The sequence below is a fragment of the Neoarius graeffei genome, chromosome 13 (assembly GCF_027579695.1).
Source record: "Neoarius graeffei isolate fNeoGra1 chromosome 13, fNeoGra1.pri, whole genome shotgun sequence".
Lineage (NCBI taxonomy): Eukaryota > Metazoa > Chordata > Actinopteri > Siluriformes > Ariidae > Neoarius > Neoarius graeffei.
The window spans coordinates 20542803-20548353 of NC_083581.1; the positions used below are offsets into that span (position 1 = coordinate 20542803).

At 42.5% G+C, this 5551-nt stretch overlaps 1 long non-coding RNA gene across 1 annotated transcript in view; it reads right to left on the minus strand.

Moving 5' to 3' along the window:
* Positions 1-4411, minus strand: part of LOC132896478 (uncharacterized) — an 11013-nt gene extending 6602 nt beyond the window's left edge. The window contains exons 1-3 of the long non-coding RNA XR_009656058.1: positions 4220-4411; positions 507-555; positions 172-222 (exon numbers count right to left, since the gene is read on the minus strand). This is a non-coding gene — a long non-coding RNA (uncharacterized LOC132896478). The remainder of the gene's footprint in view (positions 1-171; positions 223-506; positions 556-4219) is intronic.
* Between the last annotated feature and the right edge of the window lie 1140 nt (positions 4412-5551).

The following is a 5551-nucleotide window of genomic DNA, read 5'->3' on the forward strand; positions in this document are numbered from 1 at the left end:
GGAACAAAACCTCCTGCCAAATGAATTTGTCACAGAGCATGTCATGGTTGCTTTTTTAACTGTTTGTGCGAATCAGTACGACTTTGTTAAACTGACCATTTTCTGTGTAAAGTTTTATTAAATAGATAATATCAGGCTCCAACATGACATTTATCCAGAGAAGTAACTCACCTACTATGACAGTATGGTTTGGGGCTTCAGTTGTTGGCACTATTACTGTGACTTAAACAGGGGAAAATGTCAGTGTTAAAGAATCTACACATGTAGATTTGAAATTAGAAGGATTTTTAGGACAGGATAATAAACAATTTAGGCATCATGACAGTAATGAAATGAATTCCCTTAATTTCCTCTCCTTTCTTCTGTTAACACACATGGTGTTGCTTTATATAAGTCGTTTAATGTTCAATTTAATGCATATTTCTACAATAAGCAGGATTCTGCATTTGGGACACATGAATGTGTTGTGTTTACTTTTATCTTTGTGAGGAAAAATAATCACTTACTGTTTAAAGGTGATGATGAAGCCATGATGAAAAGTATTAACACCTAAACCTATACAAAAAGCAAGACAAGTAATAAATATGGATTAACTTCAGTGAAATGGAACATTTTAAATATGTGATTTTGCAATTTCTATAAAAGGAAAATGTGTTACAGCCTACTGCAGAAAATATGACATTGTTATTCATTTCACTTCACCTTAAGAAAAAACAAGCGATGAAACAGCCAGCTTTGTTTCTCTTAACATCTTTTAGACAAATCGAAACTCCACATGTGTAGCAGCTGTAGTAATGACACTCACACAGACTACAGTACTGTAGGACTCACTCACAGACTGTGGCACTGACTCTCACGCAGACTACAATACTGTAGTACTGACTCGCAGACTGGCACCGACACTCGCACAGACTGTAGTACCGTCAAGTCAAATTTATTTGTATACCGCTTTTAACAATAGACATTGTCATAAAGCAGCTTTACAGAAAATTAAAGGCTTTAAATATGAGCTCATCTCATCTCATTATCTCTAGCCGCTTTATCCTTCTACAGGGTCGCAGGCAAGCTGGAGCCTATCCCAGCTGACTACGGGTGAAAGGCGGGGTACACCCTGGACAAGTCGCCAGGTCATCGCAGGGCTGACACATAGACACAGACAACCATTCACACTCACATTCACACCTACGGTCAATTTAGAGTCACCGGTTGACCTAACCTGCATGTCTTTGGACTGTGGGGGAAACCGGAGCACCCGGAGGAAACCCACGCGGACATGGGGAGAACATGCAAACTCCACACAGAAAGGCCCTCGCCGGCCCCGGGGCTCGAACCCAGGACCTTCTTGCTGTGAGGCGACAGCGCTAACCACTACACCACCGTGCCGCCGATATGAGCTAATTTTATCCCTAATTTATCCCCCAATTTATTACTGTTTCTCATGCAGACTGTTGTACTGACACTCATGCAGAATACATTACTGTTGTACTGACTCACAGACTGGCACCGATGCTCACGCAGACTGCGGCACCGACTCTCATGCAGACTGTAGTACTGACAATCAGACTGCAGTACTGACGCTCACACAGACCGTGGCACTGACACACAGACTGCGGCACTGACACTCGCACGAAATGCAAGTGTGACACACGCAGACTGTTGTACTGTCTCTCGCGCAGACTGGAGTACCGACACTCATTCAGACTGCATTACTGTCGTACTGACTTGCAGACCATGGCACCGACACACAGGCAGACCAGAGTACCGACTCTCGTGCACACAACGGCATTGACGCTTTCACGCAGACCGTGGCACGACACACAAGCAAACCACCACCCTGACACTCGCGCAGACTGTAGTACTGTAGTACTGAATCACAGACTGCGGCACCGACACTCGCAAAAACTGCAAGTATGACATGCAGACTGAAGTACTGTAGTACTGACTCACAGACTGTGACACCAACACTCGCACAGACTGCAATTATGACACTCAGGCAGAATGTAGTCCTGAACCTCATGCAGACAGGAGTACTGTAGTACTGACTCACAGTCTGCAGCACCGAGACTCGCTCAGACTGCGGCACCAACACACAGACCGTCGTACAGAATGTAGCACTGACACTCCCACAGACTGAGGCACTGACACACATGCAGACTGAGATACCGACACTCACGCAGACTGTAAGTACTGACACTCGCGCAGACTGTTGTACCTTCTCTCATGCAGACTGCAGCACCGACACTCGCGCAGACTGCAATGCTGACTCTCACACAGACTGCGGTACTTTAGTACCCAGTCACAGACTGTTGTACCAACACTCGCGCAGACCGCGGCACTTTAGTACTGACTCATAGACTGTGGCACTGACACACAGACTGTCACACTGACTCACTGTCATGCTGATACACAGACTGTAGTACTGACACTCACCCGGACTGGAGCACCAACTCCCACGCAGACTGTTCTACTGATACACAGACTGGACCATCGACGCTCACGCGGACTGCCAGATGCGCAGCTTATGAACAGACAAGGCAGGCAACTGCTTGGGGCCCCCTGGCCCAGGGGCCCCCCCGAGAGTTGGGGCCCGAGGGCTTATTTATTTTGTTTGTTATTGTTTTTATTGTTCTTTACCATTGTATTTTCACATTTGGAATTTAAAAAAACTTTGGTTTCATACATTTTTCGTTGGTGTCAGATTATTTATAACATATTGGTGATGAACACTGGTCAGAAGGGCCCCCTGGAAATTTTTGCTTGGGGCCACAACAGACTCTAGAATCGCCTCTGCGGACTGCAGCACTTTAGTACTGACTCACAGACTGCAGCACTCAAGGGCGCAGATGGCACTGGGGGGACATGTCCCCCCCAGATTTATAGTGACCCCTACCTGCCCCCCCCCCCCCCCCCACCGTCCCTACGTAAGGCACCAAACATGGGTAGAAAAAGTGAGGATTAATGTTCCGTTAGTTAGGCTAACTTACATTGCAGCACAAAGTTGAAATGGCAGCAGCAGTAGCCTTGTCTGTGATCAATCCACATTACACCGATTCAAGAAGGGGAAAGGCTGGAGCAGATCCTTACAGAGTTGGGAAAGCAAGGTGTTCAATTTTCCACATAATTCTCGGTTAATAACACTGCACAGCTCATCCATTTGATAGCAACGGTGTTTCTGCTACGACTAATGGTGCGTTCAGTTGTATTCGTAAGTTGGAAGTTTGAAGTCGGAAAAGCATTGAAATCTAGCATCTACCAGCATAAACGTTGGGGTTTTCGTTTCATTTCATTAACTGTCCAATTTTTTCGAATTCCATGTTCCATGATGTCCCAGTTTTTAAACTGGGACGTGGCGGAGAGATGTTTTTGGGACCTACTGAGTCTGCTTCTAGACGGTAAATTTGTTTGGCTGCAGAGGGAAATTTTTTTTTCGATCAGTTTTGTTTATTGGAAAAAATACTTTTTTATTTTTGTGTGAATCTGTTGTTCAAGTGTTTATACTTCTGTTTTCATACACATTTTATGTTTCTAATAATTTACATGAAGGCACGAGTGTGAATCATTTCAATTTTATTTTATTAATTTTTGGACATTCCCTTTTTGTTAGAAGTTACAGTTAAAGTTTCTGTGATGAGATTCTTCATCCTGCTGAGATCAGCAAATGTTTAAATAAAACATGCAGAAGACATGAAGTTTTGGAGTGTGATTAACATACCAGACAAATAATAATTTGATCATGTATGGCTAGTGTTGACCAGGTAGGCCTTTGTCTACCAATGTTCATTCAGTTAGAAAACTCACAAGTCTAATGTATACTGAAGCTTCAGTATATATATATATATATATATATATATATATATATATATATATATACACACACACACACACACACACACAAAATGGAATCATTTGCTGACAGCTCAGTCCCCCCCCCAGTTCAAAAATCCTATCTGCGCCCCTGGCAGCACTGACACTCGCGCAGACTGTAGCAGCTCACAGGCCACATCACCGTATAAAACTCAGTTTCGAAGGAATGAAGCATTAGTTTGCGAGTGACAAAATCTCCCTTCCTCGTAATTACAAGAAGAAAAAAGTATAAAGCTCTAAACATAAAAACAGAGTGAGAGCGCAGTGTGTATCTCTCTTATTCCAGAGTCAAAGTGAACAGGAAGCGAACAGGAGGTTACACGGCGCAGGTTTACCAGCTTCACACCAAACTTACCTGACGGAGTGTGTGGTCGTCCAGAGGCATTTGTTCAAATCGATCGGTTATTTACTTCATTTCAGAGTTCTATGACGTTTTAAAAACAAACATTTCACGAAATAACACTTATAAATAAAGATACAATGAAAACAAACTCGTGTGCGTGCTAGTCGAGGTGATCTTTCGCGCTGTGTCCGGAACAATGAAGCTCTGAAACAGGAACGCGCGCACGCGCGCACGTACACACACACACCCTGTTAACCAACAGTTAAACGAACCTTAGAAAATCACTACCAGTTAATAATGGGTAACTAAACAACTATGTTAAACAGGTAATTAAATATTCTGTTAATAAAGAGGAAGAATCGAGATAAAGAACATGCTACTAACCAGTGGAAATATTCAAATTTATTAAATAATGAATAATCAGTCTTTTATCAGTGCACAAGTAAAAATCACATTTGTAACTAAGTGTATTTAGTACAGGAGCATAAACACCCAACACCCAAACTGACTTTAAAATGAAATCAGGAGACAACAAAACAGAGGAAGAAAATATTCTAATCAGTCAAAAATTAATCAGATTTATCATGAGAAAGTAAAGGGCTAAGTTTGATTTGAGCAACAGGTTGATTTGCATTTTGTCCCATTCTTGTTAATAATAATAATAATAATAATAATAATAATAATTAATAGGTGGTGTAGTGGTTTGCGCTGTTGCCTCATAGCAAGAAGGTCTGGGTTCGAGCCCCGTGGCCGGCGAGGGCCTTTCTGTGCGGAGTTTGCATGTTGTCCGCGTGAGTTTCCTCCAGGTGTTCCGGTTTCCCCCACAGTCCAAAGACATGCAGGTTAGGTTAACTGGTGATTCTAAATTGACCGTGAGTGTGAATGGTTGTCTGTGTCTATGTGTCAGCCCTGTGATGACCTGGTGACTTGTCCAGGGTGTACCCCACCTTTTGCCCGTAGTCAGCTGGGATAGGCTCCAGCTTGCCTGCGACCCTGTAGAACAGGATAAAGCTGCTAGAGATAATGAAATGAGAGATAATAATAATAATAGTAGTAGTAGGTCTCATTTGGTTGACAAGTTTGGAGTTAGATTAGATTAGATAAAACTTTATTGATCCCTTTAGGAGGGTTCCCTCAGGGAAATTAAGTATAGTAATATCCAGGTAGGTGAAGTATATTTGGTTTAAATGCAGTTCATCCCTATGAAAAGAAGCAACAGATGTAAAATAAATACCTTGACTAACTAGTAAGCATTCATATTATCGTACATTGAATATTAACCAAAATGAACGGTTTAGCTTCATATACTGACCTTCTTCTATACACTGAAGACAGTCCTGTGTT